General features: G+C 38.3%; 1 long non-coding RNA gene across 1 annotated transcript in view; it reads left to right on the plus strand.

Moving 5' to 3' along the window:
- LOC139356239 (uncharacterized) overlaps positions 1–24634 on the plus strand; it is a 51465-nt gene that overhangs the window by 14798 nt on the left and 12033 nt on the right. The window lies entirely within an intron of this gene.

Raw genomic sequence — 24634 nt, forward strand, 5'->3', positions numbered from 1 at the left:
GCTCCTCAGAGACATCCACTGAGAAGCAAATGGGCCTTCCAGCACACTCCCTGCTATCTCTGTGACTCCATGAGAAAAGGCTGTCTTAAGGACATACTTGTCCATAACAGGATGCTGTACTAGATTTTTGGAGTCCTTTGTAAGTTTGGGATCTTAGATCTGTGCACTAGAGATAAGATGATGCTTAAGGGTTTTCCAAAAGAGTTTGCAGAACTTCAGAAGAAGAAATTGGAAAATTTGCCTTCTCGCCTCCATTCTGACACATCAGTAAAGAAGGCAAGGAGGTAACTCGGGGAAGGAGATACTAAAGCTCCCTTGAACCTCATGTACAGCCTTGAGGACAACCTACTTGCTTCCAAACAGCAGCCTTGGAAGTATATTCATGCCTAGAATTGAGCAGCATTTATTTATTGAGGGGTTGCCATGGGCTTCTGGGCTGGGTACTTTCTCCAGATCCTCTAATTTAACCCTCACAACAACCCTACAGGCAGGTACTTTCATGGCCTTTTTACAGCTGAAGAAACAGAGACTTACATTGTCAAGGTTATGTAGTTTGAGATCATACAAGTTGTAAGTGGTGGTGCTGAGAAGACTCAAACCCAGGTTTCTTTGTTTTTTCTTATCTGCACCTATCAGCTGTCTCTATAAGGCCATCCTGAACCACAAATGAAAAAACTTGCTATGGCATCTAACAAGCGTAATGGATAAGACTGATGTTCAATAATTAAGAGGAGGAGAGGAAGGAGAAAAGGGACTAAGAGTTTCTTCCTTTGTTTCTACAAATGAACAGTGTTGTAATAATTGTGCGACCTGAGGGCAAATACGCGTCCCCAATTTGTCAAGTATTTGATGGTGGTGATTGTATTTTTCCAAACCCACTTCTCCTTCTGTGAGCCACTTAGCAATAAGCAGGATGGTAAAAGAATGGCAAAGATATCACCCATTTGCTGGGAGGTCTTTTTTATGTACTCTGTGTACTTTGGGTGAAGGTAAGAGAGGGCAGCCAGAAGGAAAGAGCCCTGGATCCAAGGGGTGACGATGGGAGCTTCAATCCCCACTTCTCTTCCATGTTGGACATCCTTAGACAAGTCCCTCAGTGGCTCTGAGCTTTAGTTTCTTCATCTGTATAATGGTCACCACAATTTTATATATAGAAAGAGTCATAAAGAGGTAATATATATGAGAGTTTCTAAAATAATTCTTACTTCCCCATAAATACCTTATGGAGTCTAAATAATTCTTCTGGTAAAGGTTGTGTTACAAACGTAAGCATTTAACGGCCCAGTGAAAACAAACATCCTAAGTCTGCTCCCACCTCAAGGCTTCTGGACTTACTTTTCTTGCCTCCTGGGCCACTCTTCTCCCAGATCTCTGTAGAGCTGCCATGACTCATCATTCAGGTCTCAGCTTAAATGTCACCTGGCGAAAGATCTATCCTGACTGTTCTATCTAAAGAAAAGTATTCTGTCACTATTTCATATTTTGTAATGTTCATAGCACTGCTATCTAAAATTAATTATTTACTTGCTTGTTTATTCTTTTCTCCTTCCATTCGAGTACAAGCTCTTTCAGAGAGAGGGCTTGTCTGTTTCACTTGCTGCTAAGCAGCAGGGGGCTAGATCAGGGCTGTCCAATAGCAGAAGAATCATTACGAACAGTAAAGAGAATAAGGAAAATGCATTTTGATGACACATTTTCTTTAATCTTATATATCTCAATAGCATATCCACATGTCATCAATATAAAATTATGGAGATATTGTGCATTCTTTTTAAAAATATTGACTGTTCACAATCTTATGTGTATTTGACACAGTATCTCAATAGTAACAGGTGTGTCATGGCTGCAGCACTGGGCAGCACAGGCCTGGGAAACTAGCATGCCCAGGTATTCCATATTTGCTGGCCGAATATGTGTGAAAAGATTTGGTTGAGACCCAGCTTGTGTGAATCACTCTAAACCCTTTGTTTTCAAATCAAAGAATTAGAGCTTTAGAGATTATCCCCATCTTCCATCCTAATATAGATGAGAAAATCTTCATCCAGAAAGGGGCAACATTAGTTTCGACATTGTCTTACGGAATGTAGGTGGCCCCATAGAAGGTGGCAGGGCCATGCCTGGAATTCGTGTTTTCTCATTCTATAGTGAATGCCCTTTTCAAATACTCATGCTGATACAGAGATTTAAAGAAATCCTCTGTGATATAGACTGCATCATTTTATTTCAGAATATACCAAATGATTGTGTACAGCACTTCTTGACATATTTGGGCATAACGTCCAGAGTTTGGCATCAAACAAATAAGTGAATTTTAGTTCCCATTGTTATGAGAAGTCTTTCTTCATACCTTGTTTAATTCAGTCATTTAATCTAGATCACTCTGAGAGCTTGTTTTTGTTGTTGCTGTTGTCGTTGTTGTTTTATGAGGTGGAGTTTTGCCCTTGTTGCCCAGGCTATAGAGCAATGGCGTCATGATCTCGGCTCACCGCAAGCTCCACCTCCGACGTTCAAGTGATTCTCTTGCCTCAGCCTCCTGAGTAGCTGAGATTACAGGCATGCACCACCACGCCCAGCTAATTTTGTATTTTTAGTAGAGAGTAGAGACAGAGTTTCTGCATGTTGGCCAGGCTGGTCTCAAACTCCCGACCTCGTGATCCACCCAACTCGGCCTCCCAAAGTGCTGGGATTACAGGCGTGAGCCACCGCGCCCCACCCACTCTGAGAACTTCTTAAGAACTTTAGCTAAAAGCTTTAAAAACCAAAATATTCACTTTCTTGCTAGCATTGTATATTCCAAGATGTTAAGAATTCAAATGTCACCCACACACCTGTAGACCATGTGACCACCTTATTCACATTCCTTCCTCTCTTGAATCACTGGGAAGAAGGCGAGCAGCTGCTTGTGAGGTGGCATAATATTGATTAATGGTGTCTACAGGAAATCAGCTCAAGACAATTAATTTTTACAGCACCAGCCCAGTACTTTCAAGCATTCTATTATAAAATTATGCATTGTTAATTGATACTGCTGGGAATTAGGAGCAAAGACCAGTTTGCCAAAAAAATAAATAAATAAATAAATAAATAAATAAAGAAGGATACAACTCTGTTGCATATTAATATTGACTTTCTACTTAATAATCCAGTGGGGAGAGGAAATCAGAGCCATGGTCTATCAAACACACTACAGATGAGGAATTATTGCCTGTTTCTTTTATTGTTAAGTTATGAACATTAGGAATTGTGGGCTAAGATAATGAGTTGTCACTTCTGCCAACGGAAACACGGTGCATATTTTGTCAGTCTTCCACTTTTGAACCTCTAGGGGCAAACAACACAGTTCCTGGGCTGCTGTGCGTGTTCTGATTTAATTCTCTTTTGGTGTCTATTTGCATCTTCAGAGCATGGGAGGGCATGGGATTACTGCCATCTTTGCTGTGCAGGGTCTGGGGAAGGAGACTAAAGAGAGACTTCCACAGTCACTACCCACATCTCCAAGGCACTTGCTAAAATACATTACAGAAAGTATCAAGTTGAATGTGGATCCTAAGAATGAGAATTTTCTTGGCTTAGAGAAAAATTATTCTTTGTTATTCTTTTTGAGTTTAAGTAGTTACATTTTCCAATATTTCCCACAGGCCTGCTGCTCCATTCTTTTGCAAGAAAGATTGTCACCCTCATAAATGCATGCTTATGGTCTCTATAATAATATAACCGAGAGAACAAAGAAAGGTGAAGTTTTCTAGAAATTTTCTGTATAAAGCAACAACAATAAAAAGAATTCTATTAATTAAATACTTCTTTTTTTAAATAAAAAATTATGTTTTGTTACCATTTTACAAAATAAGAAAACGAGGTGTAGAGAAATTATTAACTGTGTTCTTTTTTCCTGTCTTTTAAACAAGATTTTTATAAATTTTTTTTATTTTTATAGATTCAGGGGGTATATGTGCAGGTTTCTGGCATGGATATATTGTGTAATGGTGAGGTTTAGGCTTCTAGTGTGCCCACGCCCAAATACTTCACTTTAGTAGTTCAGTAAACAAGGAAAAAATGTGTCTCTTAACAATGGAGAAAGCAGATTAAAATCCTGAATGTTTTTGTTGAACTAAAATGTCTTTATTTTGAGTCTGGCATTTCAGCTTAGCTGCTTTAAATTTCAAGTTTTGCTTTTACATTTTAAACTTATTAATTGATTATCATTCATTGAGTCTTTATTTGATAAGAGCCCTCTAGTTTTAGTAAGATTGGGAAGAGGGGCTGAAGATGGATGAGAAACTTAACTGAGAGGAATCAGCTCTGGATACCCTCCAGTGTACTTATTTTTATTTATATAAATCTACAGGATACAAGAGCAATTTTGTTACATGCATAGATTGTGTAGTGATCAACTCTAAGTGATCAACTTAGAATATCCATCACCCGAATAACACACAGGGTACTCATTAAATAATGTCTTATCATCCACCACCGCCCCACCTCCTCACCCTTCCTAGTCTACATTGTCTATCATTCCCCTCTCTATGTCCATGACACCCATCAATTTAGAGTGTGCTCATTCAGAGGCAGTTCGGAGTGGAGTTAAGACTTTAGGCCATGACGTCTAGTGGACAGGGGCCCCACTGCTGATAGCTACGTGATCTTGGACAGGAGTCTTACTCTCTTCAATCTCAGTTTCTTTGTTTGTAAAATACCATCACTTTAGACCCCATCTCAAATTGCCATAGTGAGAAAATACATGTACAACTTCTGTTATGTTCTAAATGCCCAATAAACATCAATGACTATCATCATTACTATAATTTTGTTTGAGTAAAAGTGTCCTTTTTTTTTGTTTTTATTTTTATTTATTTATTTTTTTGAGACAGGGTCTCACTCTGTGGCCTAGGCTGGAACACAGTGGAGTGATTATAGTTCACTGTAACCTCCAATTCCTCGGCTCAAGTGATCCTCCCACCTCAGCCTCCTGAGTAAATAGGACTACAAGCACCTGCCACCACACCTGGCTAATTTTTAAATTTTTCATAGAGACAGAGTCTTGCTATGTTGCCCAAGCTGGTCTCCAAATCCTGGGCTCAAACAATCCTCCCACCTTGGCCTCCCTAAGCACTAGTATTAGAGGTGTGAGCCACTGCACCTGACCTTTAGTTCCTTTATCGCAGAGTAAAGCAATCGATGTCTGGGTACTGAAATAACTGTATATTTTTGATATATTACTTTGTAATAGAGGCCTTTTGTCATTTTTTCATTTTCTTAATTGGATTTACTTTTAGTACTCACATATATCTGAGTTTCGAATGTGCACAATATTTGAAAATAATAAAGCCATCTTTAAGATAATTTAAAATATAGCCTTGAACTGATGCCTTGATTATTTTCTCCTGAATTTCTGAGATTTTTAAAGAGACCGTAGTGATTCTACGTCATCCCAGAATGACAGCCCTAATATAATTGCAAAATAAGGGTCAGGGCAGGATGTCACAAATTTTTTGTTTTCTGCAGGCTCTGTCTAAGATTCTCTCTGCACAGTACCATGACAACGGGTTTGAAAGAGAAAAATTTAGTTAATCAGGCAGTTGTTTTAGCTACATGAAGCCAAACAACTGGTTTCAATCTTGTTTTCTTCTGCTTCATTGCATTGATGAGATTCAACCCATACTTCTGACATCATGTGTGTGACCTAAATCACATTCTTTTACATTCTGGAAATGGCTTTAATTGAGTATTTAATGGAGTATTTGCTCTATTCGAAAGACCTTCCTTTGCACATATGTGTGAGGAGAATTGTAATCCAGTGATTATATTTCTGGGAGAGGCTCTGCTTCAGTCAGTGCTGGTGCTTTAAAATATTTTTCCTGTCGTTGGATGGGGGAGTGGGTGGTGACTTTAAGATGGGCTCACCTGAAGTAGTTTCACAGCAATGACAGATGACTTCGATGAAGGCTGTTTGTATGTATTTATTTTCTTATTTTAAGTACAACTCAGCTCTACCCCTGACTAGTTGCCGTATATTGTGTTAGATAAGAATGACTGTTATGAAATAAAATAGAGGCCACTTAGTCTAAGAGTTTAAAAGTAGAGACTCTTAGTAAGTTGCTTCATGTTTCTAAACTCCTGTTTACTTTTTAGTAAAGTATTTTTGTTTGCTTATTTGTTTATTAGAAAGAAACAAAGCAATAGTGCATGTGGAAAATCCGTAGCCCGGTAGCATATTATAAATATGCAATAAGCAGCAACTATTTTTATTTTTTTCTGTGCTCATACCTATGACCTCGGCATGGTAGAACACACACATAAATCTTATTTTCTAACAAATGTGCCCTATTAATCAAAACTTCAAAAAAGTCTTCTGTTCAAAGGGAAAGGGAAGCTGCTAACCAGTATTACTTTTCAATTAAAAATGTTTCTCTGCCCTTCTTGTGCCGGTGATTTTGGTTCCAAGAAGATTCCACATGAACCTTCTGATGTGTGTGAAAGAACAAATAAGAAAAGCTCCTGGAGATGGGCTGAGGAATGACACTGCAGTTTCGCTCCCCACTTCCCCAGGATTTGGTGGCAATGACAAATGGCAACTCAAAGCAGTTTTCCAAAGGCTTCTTTAAAACAAGCCAAACAGTTCTTGTTTGAATTGGCTGTTTACTGTCATTCTTACATGAAAAGAAAGAAATGTTTGGCAAGAGCAAATTTCAGCAGGCTGCCAAAAGGGAGCTTCCAAGAGTCAGTGTGTCACTGGGCAGTCGTTCAATCCACCAGGGGAACATCATTTAAACTCAGCTTGAATGGGCCCATTTCTCTGCATACCGCATGTCTGATGACAGCTATTAAGATTCACACATGGGTTTCAGATATATTCACACCTTTATCATTGTTTTAACTTTTTATTTCAAAATAATCTCAGACTTAAAGAAAAGTTGCAAAAAATAGTATAGAGGTCCTATTAACTTTTTCCTCTGAAACATTGTATATACCCATGGACAATTGCACTCTTATTAATTCGATACCTATTATAGAACTTGCAATATTATTATTAATACAATTTCTCATTCTTCTCAAAATCCTATGCCTGGGTAGAATGAACATTTTGTTCATATTTATGAATGAAGAAATTGAGGCACAGGTCATAGAGCCAGCTAGGGCTGAATTGGAACTGGATTTGGTATAGTTGATTCCCAATCCAGATGTAAAAATAAATGAGTTTAATGTAGAATAAATCATTTACACACACACACACACACACACACACGTTATGTGAATCATTTTGATAATTGGTTTGCTAATAAAATAGTTCTTCCCTCCCTCGTATTTAGTCCACCCTTTCTGTCCCAAATATCCCTAGAACCTATTGCCTGCTTCAAGTACCACTAATATTCCCTAGAATTCAGACGTTCCCTATTCCTTACTTGTATTTTTGCAAAAATAAATTTCTTATTTATCTTCCTGACTCCACGCTCTTGCCAGAGTGTCTTTTTTCCCGAAGTCACTGATCCAATTACATCATTCTTTTGTTTAAACTCCTTCAATAAGCTTATGTGTGTTGTTCACTCATTTCCAAGTACCAAACAGGGTATTCAGCATTCATCATCTCCTTTACTCCACACAACCACACTATGAGGTAGGCCTTACGTCATTTCCTTGGTTCAATAGGATCACAGGTTGAGATTATGTGGTAGCTAAATGGCAGAGTCAAGAGCTGAACTTAGGACTCTAGAGACCTCAGATCACCCAGTCTGCCCATTGCCTATAGGATCAAATCCAGATTCCTGAGCCAGTCCACTAAGATTCAGGCTTGACTTTAGGTCATCTTTATAGTAATTTGGTTCCTTGTATCCTGTGCTTAGGTGTAACAAATTTCCTGCCCTACCTAGTTGTTTTTTCATACTACCATGCCTGTTCAAATATAGGACTTCTCTCTTTGCCTAAAATGACTGTCCCCATTTTTGCTATTAGCAAGACGTACTTCAAATTCACAGTGGCGCACTAGGGTAGAGAGGGCAGGGTGGTGGGAATGCTCCACCTGGGTGCAGGCAGTAGTGAATGCATTCTGTAGACATTGCAAGTAGTAAATGCACTCTGTAGAAAGTTACTATCAAAACTGAGTAAAATCATCTGCTTCTTATTAGCATCAGGTATCAGCAATTGAAAGGATGTCAATGTCAAAAGACTCCTCTCTGTGGGAGGCGTCAGCTACCCCTGCCTAGGTAACCCTCCTGCAGATTCACTATCTCCTTGTTTCTACCGCATTTACTATGGAATCTCCGTTAGAACTGCTGTCAGATTATGTTACAACTACTTCATTGTCTCTTCCTCACTCAGACCATGTGTTTCTGAAATCCAGTGACAATGTCTTAGACACCTTTGTGTTCTGGGTGCTGAGCATAAGGCCCAGAGTACACGTGTGGATAAACGAGTTAAAAAAAAAATCCCGGAATTATTGCCTTTATATCCTTCCTTGGAAGTACTTCTTATTAATAATGAGTATGAATACCTTTGTGTTCTGAAGAAATTTTGTGAAGAAGTATCTAGTATTTTAAAATTATGTAATTACACATCACAACCAGTGATTTCAAAACTGTATGTGGTAACTTTTAAAGATAAAATCTGGATAGTCTAAAGAATCTAGGGGCCGTTAGTTGAGTAACATCAAAGAGGCTTATTCTGTGGAACTCCTGATAACATCATAACGATAATAAGCGCAGCTTTAGAGCTCAAGAGACTGGAGGCCAAGCTCTGCCTCCGCCCCATACGTCACACATAGTGATCATGAACAACTGTTTATTCTCTCTGGAACTTAATTTTCTCCTGTATAAAATAAGCGCTGTGCAAAATAAACATACAAACATGGATAGTGTTTAGCAAAGTGTCTGATACATTATATTACTAATGACGACCACATCTTGAAATTTTGCCCTCATTATTAGTATTTCAGAGATTTCTGTAACAGGAGTTATTTTAGAAATATAAAGTCATTTAATCAATTTATATTAGTTATAAACATAAAACTTTTCATGAGATCATGGAGTAAAAAGCTACCTCACAATGAAGAATTTTCCATAGGCATTACCTTGATTTTAGTCCACTGCAATGTAAACTTCATAGTATGTTGACATGATTGTATGTGGAGGAGATAATTTCTATGTTGACAAGGGTTTAAAACGTCATACATTTTGTAGAAATATTACCTTGTTTAGATTAAACATAAGGTTTATTTGAAACGTCCATAGTAGTGGGTCTATTATCTAACGTGATTGCCATTGGTGGATAAATTCGTCAGTAAATTGAAAAGAGATTCGTGAAAATAATATACACATATTTTAAGTATTTATGTTGTCAATTTTTTTTTGATGAAAAGCCAGTGTCTTTCCTTTGAGTGTAGGTGCACTGATTGGAATACTCACTCATCTTTCTTGTATAAATTATACCCACAATACATTGTCTACTGTCTCTACTAGTTTCCATTTATTAAAAGCAGAGCTAGAAGTTAAAAGACCATTTTGAAGCTGTCTGAAAGCAGAATCTGTCTAAATTTTTACAAATGTTTCCTACTCTTTCATGGATATCTCACCCACATCTTATTAATTTGCTTTCAAACTTGCTTTTATGAACTCTTTCTAAAGTACTCAACCAGTTTTTTTATAGAAACCAAAATCTCTCTTTCCAAATTCATATTGCCTCAGTTTGTGTGTATTTAATTGTGTAATTCTAATAGTAAGTAAACTGGCATAAACTGACTTGAGAAAAATGTAAGCAACTCATTGTAAGCATAAAACCTGTGTGTAGACATTCTAGAAAATAACCTACTAACCGTAATTGTTCATTGTAACATCAGTCAAATGTCTTATAGAGAAAATGGAGACCATGGCTCAGTCAGGTGTACTAGTTAGGAGCATTGAGAGTGTCAGCTGGATTTAATTTTGAGAGCTTAGCTCCCCTCTATGAACTGAATTTTGCTAATTAGAAATGCTGTGGGATTCAGAGCTTTTGACCCTTAAAATGTTTTAAACTTTTATAACCTTGTTGTGAGGTTATTTCAAGGCAATTCAATTTAAGATGTTGCTTAGTGTTTGAATTTTATCTTTTGCCAAGCAATTTCTCTTTTTATTACAGCACATGGATCTTCTCTAATCCATGTGCCCTAATAAAAATATAGTTTAATTTTAAAGAAGGAATTGGACAGTTGTATCCTGAGGAAACAGTATCTGCCAAACACTTGCTGGGGAAAAACACCAATAATGTCCTAATGCTCAGCTGAACACTCACATCCCTAAATCCTTCCTGAGCAGCCAAGCTTTAAGAACACTTCCTGACACTTTTACCTAATTTGATGTCGAACGTTTTTAATGCAACTCACAGAGAACTGATCTTTTGTCAACTCACATAAGTCTCTTTTGGCCTCCGATTAATACAAATATTGTCTTAAATAGAAACAATTCAATGTTCTTTGTTTAGGCTGAAATCCCATATTTCAAAGGATTATGAAATAAATGTGTTTGCTATAGGGTAGATGAAAAGAAGATCTGGCATTTGAAAATCTTCATATAATTGATCTGATACATTCTTAACTCCTGCTGACGTCGATGAGAAATAAGGGCATGTGTAAAGAGCCAGAGGTCACATTTGAAGTATTTGAAATTTGAAAATGTTGCCAAGAGGGTTATCTAAACCTTACTGATGGCGATCATTTGTTGAGCCATTTGGTTGGGAAATATGAAAATTTGCATGACTCTCTATAATATAATAGGTTAGATTGGTGTAAGCTTACAGATTTTTTTTTCCTTTGTAGCATTTTAAAATCTGGGAAATTTTACAATTAAAGAGTGAAACAGAGGTTGATACTAGCTTATATTATTGCATGACAGCAAATGGCTGGAGCTAAGCAGCAACTGCTGTTATATAGGATCTTTCCCCTCTGATACCCTATGGTTCCCCCATTCCCATCCATAACACGTGCCCATAGCCAGTCATTTCTGTTACCTTCTGACAAATTACCTATAAGCAGGTGAATTTGCAGTTCCTCTCATGGACTGTAACTTTTTGTTTTTTTAAATGTAAGTTTTGTATACAAAGATGTATTTATCTAGGAGGATTAGGTTCTTCCAGTGTAATGAGTTGTTCCTTCTGCTGTCAGCATCAACACTTTCAGGCTGCTGTGTTGTACCTTAACCTACTGCAAACACTCAAAGCAGAAGTTGCCTCCCCCTCACATTAAGAATCCCAGTTTAGACAGATTTAAGAATTTACAGATTTAAGAATTTACAGCTTTAACGTAGACGTGCCATCTTGCAAATACATCTTCAGATCAATATCTTCCTAAACCCAAGGCATATGTGGTCATTTACCTTTTGAGTGCCCTGCGCATTCCTGGGTTTCCTGATTCTTCAGATTACATGCAATTTGCATTGTGTTTTCTTGGTGACGGTATTGAAGTATGGAGAGAACCCCAGAATTAACTCGGTTTTTGTCCTGATTTCCTGAAACATCTGAACAGGTTGCCCTTGACCAATGTCCTTGTTACTAAGACTTTTTGATGGTGCTTCCCCAGTGGTTTGGCATAAGGAGCATCAGGGTTGGAGATCATCCCAGAAGGAGAGGGGATCTGAGGACAAAGACAGACTAAAGATAGTGGGGAGGTTAGAGAAAGTGTGACAAGTAGGATCAGGCCAGGGGCGCTACAGGAAAGGTACAGCTAAGGACAACAACTAGAGTGGAAGTAAAGCTAGAAATGAGTGGAAAGTGAAAAGAAAGAAGAGTTTTCTTGTCTGTTTGTATACTTACTGCTAAGGCCAGGCATTCATTTCTACTAGATATGAAATGGGTGAACCAATCTTCATACCTGGGATTGTATGGAGGCTGAAGAGAAAAAAATGATTTCTAAGGAAACAGACTTGTATTTCCAGTTACTTAGAACCCTTCACACATATTTAAAGTTTTATTTTTGGTCATTAGCAAGTGCAAGGATAAATTGGCCAATGAGAGTCTTACACTTAAGTGGCTTCTTAATCCTTAAATTCTCTTAGTCTGCAGACCAGTGTGTCTGTCCATGGGAGATGCCAATATTAGCAAAGGTAGTTCTTGTCGCCTATTTACAGCCCTCTCTCTGGGAACCCTGATTAGTACACATGATAAAACTGCTTGAAAAGGAATCTGTGCATGAAAGAAGGTGGGGAAATGGGCTGTGGTATGACTGGAGGAAGCAGAGCTTATATGGCTAAATAGCTCACTTTTAAAATCCTGATATAAATAAAATGTGTTTCTTAATATTATTGTTTGGCTATTTTCCCGGGTAAGTGCATGAACCATACATCTTTGACCTTGGCTCTAAAATATGAATTTTTATCTTGCAAGAATGTAGGGTCACGGGTTATAGATCATGGGTTGTTTGAGGTGAAAAAGACTTAGAGATCTGCTAGTCCAATCCTTAATTTTATGGACGAAAAAATGTATTCCAGTCTCTGTCATATTTAAATAACTCTGAATACATTGGAACATATGAGGTGATATATCTGTTTTAATTTATTTTTTTGGAGAGGGAACTTCTGGGGAGCCTTCTTTGCTCATGCTCCAGTCTGGATTCGTGCTTTCTGAGACTGGGCACAGGGGTCACCCTGGGACTTCATTACCATCCTAGGACTTGCTTTGCCTCTCTCTTATGTGGGATCTTGAGTTTCCTTGTTTCTATGTCTTTCTCTTTTTTGGTTTATATATTCCTTTTGGTGGAGAACACATTATCCTGCATCTTTTAGCGTATCGGGGCATAGATGATAAAGGTTTTGAGGTCTCCCAAGTTTAAAAAGTCTTTATCTCCACACTTATTGATAACTCGACTAGATATATGTCTGTATTAGTCTGCCCTCATGCTGCTAATAAAGACAAATCCAAGACTGGGTAATTTATAAAGAAAAGAGATTTAATTAACTCACAGTTCCACATGGCCGGGGAGGCCTCACAATCATGGAGGAAGGCGAATGGCACATGTTACAAACTAGCAGGCAAGAGAGAGCTTGTGTAAGGAACCCCCCTTTATAAAACCATCAGATTTCATGAGATGTATTCGCTATCACAAGAACAGCATGAAAAAACCTACCTCCGTGATTCAATTACCAGGTCTCCCCCATGACACATGGGAATTATGGAAGCTGCAATTCAAGATGAGATTTGGGTGGGGACACAGCAAAACCATGGCAATGTTTTAGTCCATTTGTGTTGCTATAAAGGCATACCTGAGGTGGAGTAATTTATAAAGAAAAGAAGTTAATTTGGCTCATGGTTCTGCAGACTGTACAGAAGTTCAGTGCCAGCATCTGCTTCTAGTGAGGTACTCAGGCTGCTTCCACTCATGGTAGGTGTGTGCAGAGATCACATGACAAGAATGGAAGGAAAAGGATGGAGGACATGCCAGGCTCTTTTTAACAAGCAGCTCTCCTGGGTACTAATAGGGTGAGAACACACCCATTACAGCAAGAGTGGCACCAGGACATTCATGAGGTATCCTCCTGCATGACCCCACACACCTCCCATTAGGCTCCATCTCCAACACTGGGGATCAAATTTCAACATGAGACGTAGTGGAGGAAAACACACCATATCCAAACTATAGCAGTACAAAATTTTGGAAATCACTCCTCTCTCTGAATTTTGAAGACATTGTGTCTTTGGGTTTTAGCTTCTAGTGTTGGCATTAAGATGTCTGATACCAATTTGTCTCCTGATTCCTTCTATATGACAGTTTTTCATTCTAGCAGTTTTTATTGCTTGTATACTGGTGATGGGTCTTCAATCGGTCTTTTTCATTATACTGGGTACTAAGTTAGTCCAATAAATCTGGAAACCTTTGTCTTTCCATTCTAGGAATTTGGTATAAATTATTAATTTGATAATTTTCTGCCCTCTGTTTTTTTTCCTGTGGTCTTTCCTTTCTTTCATTTTCAGTATCTACTCTTATCTCTAATGCTATAATGATAATTTTCTAAGTTTTCTTATGATCATATTTTTGTATCTTTTCATCTTTGACGGTCATTTTTAATGTATTTTCCACCCTCTTTTTATGTTAGAGAATTTTCTTATTTACTTGGTAATTCTAATTTTCCTCTTACTGATAAGGAATGAGGAACTAAAAAAAGGTTTTAAAGTTTATGAGCAAGGATGAAAAACTTGTGAACTGCTAGGTTCGTGTGTCTATAATTCCTTGTAATAGATTTGGGGAGAAAAATGAAAGGAAATGCACTTGTTCAATCCATAATGTTTAGCTGGATGTTCTGACTGGTATATTCTAAACTAGCTGCAACATTACTAGAGCCTAATAAAGCTTTGGTGCTTCTCTTCCAACTTGCCTCCCTTTACCAACATCCTATCTCTCTCTCCTTCCTTATCTATCTGTGTTCATTCCTTCTTTTTTTTTTTTTTTTTTTTTTTTTTTTTTTTTTTTGAGACGGAGTCTCGCTCTGCCGCCCAGGCTGGAGTGCAGTGGCCGGATCTCAGCTCACTGCAAGCTCCGCCTCCCGGGTTCACGCCATTCTCCTGCCTCAGCCTCCCGAGTAGCTGGGACTACAGGCGCCTGCCACCTCGCCCGGCTAGTTTTTTGTATTTTTTAGTAGAGACGGGGTTTCACCGTGTTAGCCAGGATGGTCTCGATCTCCTGACCTCGTGATCCGCCCGTCTCGGCCTCCCAAAGTGCCGGGATTACAGGCTTGAGCCACCGCGCCCGGCCCCATTCCTTCTACCATATTCATATCATGTTCAGGGGACACTTGTTCGGTATATTTGTTTTTCTTTAGCATTTCAAGCAATTTGGAAAAAAGCAGTATGGAATACAGTTTAAAAAATTAGATTTAAGGCTGGGCGTGGTGGCTCACGCCTGAAATTCTAGCACTTTGGGAGGCCGAGGCAGGTGGATTGCCTGAGGTCAGGAGTTTGAGACCAGCCTGGGGAACATGGTGAAACCCCGACTCTACTAAAATACAAAAAAATTAGCTGGGCATGGCAACGGGCGCCTGCAAACCCAGCTACTCAGGAGGCTGAGACAGGAGAACAGCTTGAATCTGGGAGGCAGAGGTTGCAGTGAGCCGAGACTGCGCCACTGCTCTCCAGCCTGGGAAAGGGAGTGCGACTCTGTCTCAAAAAAAAAAAGAAAAAAAAATTGATTTATAACTGTCAAGGTTTGTCTAAGGCCAGTTAGGATGATATCACCAAATATCAGGTACCCTCCATTTAATTCGACAACAATGTATTGAGCTCCCGTTCTTAGCATTCCACATAATTACCACTGAAAGAAAAGTAAACAAATGAAAAATAAAATAGTACACTCTGTCTCACAAGGCTTACATGCTAATATAGTCATGCATCACTTAATGATGAGATTACATTCAGGTAAATGCATCCTTAGGCAATTTCACCATTGTGTGGACATCATAGAGAGTACTTACACAAACCTAGAGAGGTGTAGTCTACTACTCACCTAGGCTATATAGTGTAGCCTATTTATCCTAGACTATAACACCATACAGCATGTTACTGTACTGAATATTACAGATAATTGTAACACAGTGGTAAATATTTGTGTATCTGAACACATCAAAACAAAGAAAAGGTATGGTAAAAACATGATACAAAAGATTAATAAAAAAAAAAAGGTACACCTACACAGGATACATACCTAGAATGGAGTTTGCAGGACTGGAAGTTGCTCTGGGTCAGTGAGTGAGTGACTGGTGAGTGAAAATGAAGGCTTAGGACATTACTATTCACTACTGTAGGCTTTCTAACCACTGCATACTTAGTCTACACTAAATTTATAAAATCTTTTCTTTCTTCAATCATAAGTTAATCTTAGTTACTGTAACTTTTTTCACTTTATAAGCTTTTAAATTTTGTTAAACTTTTGGACCTGTAATCTCAGCACTTTGGGAGCCCAAGGTAGGAGGATCATGAGGTCAAGAGATCGATTCCATCCTGGTCAATGTGGTGAAACCCTGTCTCTACTAAAAATACAAAAATTAGCTGGGCATGGTGGTGCACACCTGTAGTCCCAGCTACTCAGGATGCTGAGGCAGGAGAATTGCTTGAACCTGGGAGATTGCAGTGAGCCAAGATCGCACCACTGCACTCCAACCTGGCGACAGAGCGAGACTCCATATCAAAAAAAACAAAACAAAACAAAAACCCCACAAACACACTGTACAGCTGCACAAAAATATTTTTTTATGTCCTCATGCTATGAGCTTTACTCTATTTTAAAAATTATTTATTTATGTTTTAACTTTTTAAACGTTTTTGTTAAAAACTAAGACACAAATTCACATGTTAGCCTAGGGCTACCCAGGTCAGGATTATCCATATCACTGTCTTCCACCTCCACATCTTGTCCCACTGGAAGGTCTTCAGGGACAATAACACACATGGAGTTGTCATCTCCTATGATAACAACGCCTTCTTCTGCAATATCTCCTCGAGGACCTGCCTGAGGCTGGTTTACAGTTAACATTTTTTTTTTAAGTAGAAGGAGGGCACTCTAAGATAATGATTAAAAAGTATAGCAAATACATAAACCAGTAATATAGTTGTTTGTTATCATTATCAATTATTATGTACTATACATAATCGTATGTACGAAACTAACACAGGAACAGAAAACTGAACACTGCATGTTCTCACTCATAAGTGGGAGCTGAACAATGACAACACATGGACACAGGGAGGGGAACATCACACACCGGGGCCTGTTGAGGGGTGGGAGTCAAGGGGAGGGAGAGCACTAAAACCTACATCTAGGCTTAAAACCTAGATGATGAGTTCATAGGTGCAGAAAACCACCATGGCACACGTATACCTATGTAACAAACCTACACGTTTTGCTGGACTTGTATCCCAGAACTTCAAGTAGAATAAAATAAAAAATAATTGTATGTATGTAGACTTGTATAGGACTGGCATTGCAGTTTTATTCACACCAGCAGCACCACAAATGCATGAGTAATTTGTTGCTCTATGATGATATGAGGATGACTATGATATCGCTAGACAGTACGAATATTTCAGCTCCATTGTAATCTTATGGAACCGTCATTGAATACACAGTCTGTCATTAACCAAAACATTGCTAATCAGTGCATGACTCTACTTTCTGCCTGAGTCATGACATTGGACCTGCTACTACTCTTTCCATTATTTTAATGGAAACTCTGAATTAGCTCACATAAACATCAAATTAATTAAGGTCCTCAAAAGTTTAAAATTGGAATTTTATCTCAGCTTTTTTCCTGTGATCATTGTATGATTTCGGAAAATACTAACTCTATGTTGAACTTCTCTGTATTGCCTCAAACTGCCTTGCACCACGCTTTCCCTAGCAGGTGTGCCGTATGGGTTTGTGGTTATGATGCTGACAATAAAACTCTGGTCAATATGACTATAATCTCAGATTTTGATAGAAAAATCAATGCCTCACTTAAACGTCGGAGGTAAGGAGCAGGCAACAAGATCCCACTGTAATTGCCACATGTGGTGAAGGAGATTCAGAGGTTAGGATCAGGTCCAGAGAAAGGGAGCATGGTAGTACTTGTACCTTCTTGTTATTTCTCAGGTAAACAGTTTCCATGGTTCCCCAGTGAATATCGTTACTGGGACAAATAACAGAAGCAGTGATTGACTGGCTCAAAGTCAGATCTTTCATTTTTCATACCTCGTCAAGATTGTCCCATACTAAGTATTTTATAACCTCTTATCTGCTGGCACTGGATGGAGTAGACGCTGAGTTTTCTGACCACAGCTGTATTTTTGGAATGTCATGTTAAATACAGAAAGGACAGTGTAGCTTTTCTCCTAAGAAATGGCAATTTGAATGAAAGTCTGCCTGTACATGATGCCAATTAAAGATCTATGTATATATGGTGACTATAGATAATAATAATTTACTGTAATCTTGAAGATAGATTTTAAGTGTTTTCACCATATAAAATAATGGGTGTGTGAGGTAATGCATATGTTAATTAGCTCAATTTAGCCATTCCACAATGTATGCACATTTCAAAACAACAGTTTTACATGATAATTACATACAATTTTTCAAAATCTCTCTTTTACTTTATGAGACAGGCTCTTGCTCTGCCACCCAAGCTGGAGTGCAGTGACATGATCACGGCTCACTGCAGCCTTAACCTACTGGGCTCAGGTGGTCCTCCCACCTCAGCCTTCTGCGTACCTGGGACTACAAACGCACACCACCATGCCTGGCTAATTTTTTTTTCAGTAGAGAGAGTGTCTCACTATGTTGTCCAGGTTGGTCTCTAACTACTGGCCTCAAGGGATCCTCCTGCCTTGGCCTTCCAAAGTGCTGGGATTATGAGCATGAGCTACTGTGTGCAGCCAATTATAAACCATTTTTATCTGTCAAGTAAATAAATATATAAGAAAAGAAATAATGTGTACATTCACATATACGTATTATACATGTTTGTACAGTCAAGTCTCTTTATTCAAAGTCATTACATTCTGTATGGTCACTGTGAATACTCAGTATCAAATACTGAACCATTACTTCTAGGAAAGGTATATAGTTAGATTCCCTGTGGGCTCACGATATTCATTCTTATCAACTGCTCAATACATAACCTTGTTTTATGTGGTTATTTATTTCATATATATTTTGATTCATATGCCTTGAACTCGTAGCCAACAGCACTATAACTCATGTTTAAAGGAAGTTTATCTAACACACATGTTTTCTGTGTCAGGAACATCACAGCCTCCTTGCACTCAGGAACAGTAGACAGCACTTCAGCACTACAGTTGGGGGCCATTTTAAACAGTGAAATCACCACCAAAAAGTACAAAAAATGAGAAAACCATGGCACTGAATAGACTGTGGAAAGGACGCTTGGTAGCAGTATGAGAGCTGAAACAAGAAGGCAAAGTATTGTGGCCTTGTTCACCTCGGTTGGGACTGCATAGGCAACTACAATTTTTTTGTCATTCTGAGTATGTCTATGAAAACATCACAGGTATTGATTTTGGAGTGACAAATTTTATCAAGTCGGCAAATTTGCAAATACAGAATCTGTAAATCCACCAATAATGAGGATTTTCTGTGTGTGTATCTGTGTGTGTGTGTGTGTGTGTGTGTACTATGGGCAAACAGCAAACAAAGGTAATCCCCCGAGATTGATTACCTCTTCAGCTTCACAGGTGCATAAAAACTGACAAGCCTGACCTTGACCTTTTGCCAGTGGAAGGACAGATCCTATTCCTATCAGCTATGGCAGCCAACATGTCACATGAACCTCCAGGTTTGTTTTCCTTTCTCCCTGTTTCAGTGGGTTCTGTTTTATGAAAGAAGACAGGTGAGTACACAGTGACCAATATTTTGGGCTGATATCAGGTAGGCATTGTTGAAACAGCTGAAGCAAGCTTCTTTCTGCCTGGGGTAGAGATCTTAAACTCTAACTACTATGAGCTGCCTGAATTGCCAGAAACATCTGCTGTTGAATTATTTAGTAATACCACATAGGCAGGGTTTGATCAGTTTCATTTCTTTGTCCCAGTTCATGACATTTAAAAAAATCTACTCTGCTTGAATAATTTCTATTCTTGTCACATGGTACAGTGACTTACTTGGATCTGGGGGGAAAGACCAAATCATGTGTTAACTTGTGGGATCAGGAGGAAACTATAGAAAGAAACATGGCTAATTATATTCACCCATACTATGGATAAGTAAATTGTGAAAGCTGTCAATATTTGGTAGACTCATTTTAACTGTGTAAAATAAATTTGTGGCAACAGTGGACTTTAAAAAAATTATTATTTTATTTTTTATTTTTTGTATAGTTGGGCGGGGAGTCAGTCTCACTGTGTTGCCCAGGCTAGTCTTGAACTCCTGGCCTCAAGCGATCCTCCTGCCTTGGCCTCCCAAAGTCCTGGGATTATAGGCATGAGTTGCTTCATCTGGCCTAAAATTTATTTTTAATTGACACGTAATAATTGTTCATATTTATGGGGTACAGTGTGGTATTTCAATACATGTATACAATGTGTAATGATCAGATCAAGATCATTAGCATCACCATTGTCTCAAACATTTATCATTTCTTTGTGTTGGAAATATTCAAAATCCTCTCTTCTAGCTATATGAAAACATACAGTTAAGTTATTGTTAACTATAGTCACCCTGTAGTGCCATAGAACCCTAGCACTTCTTCCCCCTATCTAGCTGTAATTCTGTATCCGTTAACCAACACTTTCCTATGCTCACTTCCTCCTACCCTTCTCAGCCTCTAGTAATCACTATTCTATTCTCTACTTCTATGAGATCAACTTTTTTAGCTTTCACATATGAGTGAGAACATATGGTATTTATCTTTCTGTGTCTGGCTTATTTCACTTAACATAATGTTCCCAGGCTCCCCTATGTTGCTGTGAATTACAGGATTGCATTCTTTTTTATGGCTGAACAATATTTCATTGTGTATATATGACACATTTTCTTTATTCATCTGTTGATGGACACATAGGTTGAGTCCGTTTCTTGGCCATCATAAATATTCCTGCAATAAACATGGGAATGCAGATAAAGAACTACCATACAATCTAGCAGTCTCACGTCTGGTTATATACAAAGAAATTGACTTTTTAAAAACTCCACTGACAACCGATTTTGAAAGTTGTTTTCTGACTCTCCTTGAATGTTGCCAAGGGACATTGGTATTTTATAACACTATGTCAAAGAGAAGTAATAGTATGGGGTGCATTGGAGGAGAGGAAAAATCTAGCATGTTCCTCAGAATCTTTTGTAGTTTAAAGTCCATGAGTGAGAGAAGGGTATTAGAAAAAACACTAGTTAAGAGCTGATTCTGATCCTGAGAGGACTAATCACATGATTTTAGGTGGATCTTGGCACCATTTTAATCTTCAGGGATATTAGTCTTTGGATTGGTCAGGAGTCCTTTTCTAAGTGGAGAAAACCTGTTCAAAGGCTTCATGGTGAAAGGAAATGTATTGGTTTTCATAGAACAATGAATGTTCTATGTAGGCTTTAGGTATGGCTGGATCATGGGGTTCAAATGATGTTATCAAGAGTCAATTATATTTTCTCCTTCCCTCAGTTCTGCTGTTCTCCCTGTTGGTTCTTCCCTTACATTGCCAAGTTGGCTTACATTCTAAAAATCACAGTAACACCATTAGAAATGAGCTATTGTGTGTGACTGACAATATTACAAAAGTCCCAGAATTTAATCCCTTTGTTTCTTTTTTGGACCTGATGTTTATCCCTGAAACAATCACTACAGTCCAGGGAACACAGTGCTCTGATAGGTCAGACATTCATCACTTGACTGTTTCTAGATTCAGGGCAGGAGTTAGTGCCACATCTAAAACTTGGAATAAAAGTAGGGTAGAGATTATTTTTCAGAGAAAATCAGAGTATTGGTGTCAGAAGAAAAGTAAATGAATGCTGGGCAAGCAAAATAATAAATGCCCATCTTGGTTCCATTAAAACCATTGGCTTGCTATATACTTAAATTAAGATAATGAATATTGAAGTGCTTTGGAAACAACACATGAATGCAGTATATTAATATAATGATTATTACTATATATTAATAGCATCAATTTAAACATATATGTTTATATTTACATGTATATGTATATAGATCTAATGACTACTGTTTAGTAGGTATTATGGAAGATATCAATGTGAGTAAGAAATAATGCTTGTTCTCAATGAATTTTAATGTAGCTGGGATATTGACAGGAAAAAAATCATTCATTGTAACAAAAAGCAGGAGGAAATAATTACTAAAGAGCAATGTGAGTGGGGAAAGCAAGGAATGTTGGAATATATTAATTTTGAGCAAAGAAAGTTTAGAACATAGATCAGCGCCTTAGTAAACCAGATCTCACAGTTCTTGAAGAGAGCATGGGAGCCTCTGCTATCTGCAAGGGCAGAAGGAACAAGAAATATAATAGAAAGGGGATGAAATGGACAACAGAGTTGGAGATGAAGAGGAGAGAAAGGAGAAAAATAATAGCGTACAGAGAGACGAGGAGTACCCAGGGGTAAGAATGTGGAGGGTTCATGTCTTGTGGTTTACAACAGTCAGAATTAACTGTGAAAATTAAAAAACTCAGGGAAGCACTGCTTCTCCTTGACCTTCAGAAGCAGTCTCTAGCTGGGGCCCAGAGACACTCATGAACAAGCCAGCAAGCTCCACCTGGGACTCTGAAGCACGTGACTGGCACAATTCTTTGAGGATTCATCAGAAGAGTGTTTGCTAATATGCTGCCTTTTATTTCTCTTTCCAAACATTTATGATCCCAAAATTAATACTTTGCTCTTTATGTGTTAAATGATGTTTATGCTCAATAATATTTTATTCACATTGCACATCACGGTTGCACAATGTAGGGATGGAAATAAGTTGGTCCTTTTTTTTTTTTTTTTTTTTTTTGAGACGGAGTCTCGCTGTGTCGCCCAGGCTGGAGTGCAGTGGCCGGATCTCAGCTCACTGCAAGCTCTGCCTCCCGGGTTTTTACGCCATTCTCCTGCCTCAGCCTCCCGAGTAGCCGGGACTACAGGCGCCCGTCACCTCGCCCGGCTAGTTTTTTTGTATTTTTTAGTAGAGACGGGGTTTCACCGTGTTAGCCAGGATGGTCTCGAACTCCTGACCTCGTGATCCGCCCGTCTCGGCCTCCCAAAGTGCTGGGATTACAGGCTTGAGCCACCGCGCCCGGCAATAAGTTGGTCTTGAAAGTTGAGTTGTGTACTTAAAGCTTCAGATGAAAAGAATTTATATACTATCACAGCCCATTGATACCTCATTTATCAGAATGCCACTTAATCAGCCACATCGACTATTGGTAGCTTAACTAAGAGCCAGGGAAAGGAAAGGGAATCTGAGCCATTAAAAGTGTAGCTATCATGCCCAGTCACTAAAACTCCTGCATTTACTCTTGAAAGAGTCCTTAAAGGCTGATTTACAATCCTGTCTCACACACACACACACACACACACTCACACACACTCACATACTCCCTAACTTTTACTCTACTTGTACGTAGCAGATTAGATAGAACTAGGGATTCAGAACAGGATTCAAAACTAAGGATTCAGAACAAGAGCATTTGGGGTGGCTGAGAAAGAGTCTTAGAACCATCAGACTGAAATGATGCTGAACAGCTGAAAATAAAAAGGAAAGTAAAGAACTATAAAAAGCCAAATCAAAATGAATGCATGAAAATATTAGGATACTGAGAGTGCCGCAGAGATACATGTTCCTGATGAGGGAGCCTGTGTTATCAAGAAGCAGTCACGGTCAATACCTTCTGCTTTAAATGGCAAAAAATAAGTCATATATTTGTAATTTGTATGTATATAATTATATAATATGTATTAACCTTATAAAGTTGTAATTTATATTTTTGTATTATATATAATTTAAATTTTTTTCTCTATTTGATGTATTTTTAAGAAGTTGATGCTTAATGCAGTAAATTTCAGTTATTTTGAAAATTCATTTACCTATAACTTACTATTCTCTGTTTCTGTTAAGTGAGAGATTATGGCATTTTATGATTTAATCTCCCCCGATATCCAATGTTTCATGAAGGAAGGAGTATGCCCAGGGAAGAAACAGTGGTACATGTGTATTTTTTAAATGTCTTTTTTCTATTTTGTTAGTTAACATTGTTTTCCAGTAAAGCAGCAAATCAGAAACTGGCTTAATCAACTACTTATCACTGAGGTCTTTACTGCTAATAAAACATGCTTCACGTTTCATTATAAAAGTTCCTCCCCTAAAAATGGAAACTTCTTTCTTTGTGGGGTGAAGCTGGAATTCTGGGGTTTGAACTTCAGTGGAGACCTAAGCTGTAGCCAGTATTCTTGGGTTTCTATAGTTGTCACCTGGCAGAAATCACAGGGCTATATCCTAGGGGGCTCTTGGCTATTTCTTCTTTATCTGCTGGAGTTCCTAATTCCTCACTTTGCTAAAAATGAGACAAATACCTAGCAACAAGCCTATGGTTATGCAAATGAAGTTATAATTTAAAGCTCTGTGCAAATCTCGATAGTGATGAATACAAGCAGAGATATTCCATATTCAGTGTAGAATGTTAAGGTGTCAGTAAAGAATGAAAGGGTCTGATTCCCTCCAGATTCTTCTGCAGTGGCTTCAGATGTACATTTAATTATAGCTTCAAGTCAGGTATGTTAACATCTAATATCTTTGTTGAGGATGACTGTACTTTGCTGGATCAGTTCACCAATCTTTCCTTGTGTCCACTTGAGACTCAAAATGGTGAACTGGATAAATATACACAATCCATGTTATTTTTTATTGTTAACAAAATATTAAAATAACCTGAATACAGGATGGGTAATATTGACTACAGGTAAGCCTAGGCTGAACCTCTACTTTGACTGTGTTTGAAATCCACAACTATGAATATTTCTGCCAAGAAATACGTTACCTTGACTAATGGAAGGCAGTGGCATAGTGGACACCTTTTCCTCCTGCCTCATAGAGGTGTGGCTTTATAGATAGAAGGTGGGACATTCTTTTTTCTTTCTTTTTTTTTTTTTTGAGATTGAGTGTCACTCTGTTGCCCAGGCTGCAGTGCAGTGGTACAATCTCGGCTCACTGCAACC

The sequence above is a fragment of the Macaca nemestrina genome, chromosome 9 (genome assembly GCF_043159975.1).
Source record: "Macaca nemestrina isolate mMacNem1 chromosome 9, mMacNem.hap1, whole genome shotgun sequence".
Lineage (NCBI taxonomy): Eukaryota > Metazoa > Chordata > Mammalia > Primates > Cercopithecidae > Macaca > Macaca nemestrina.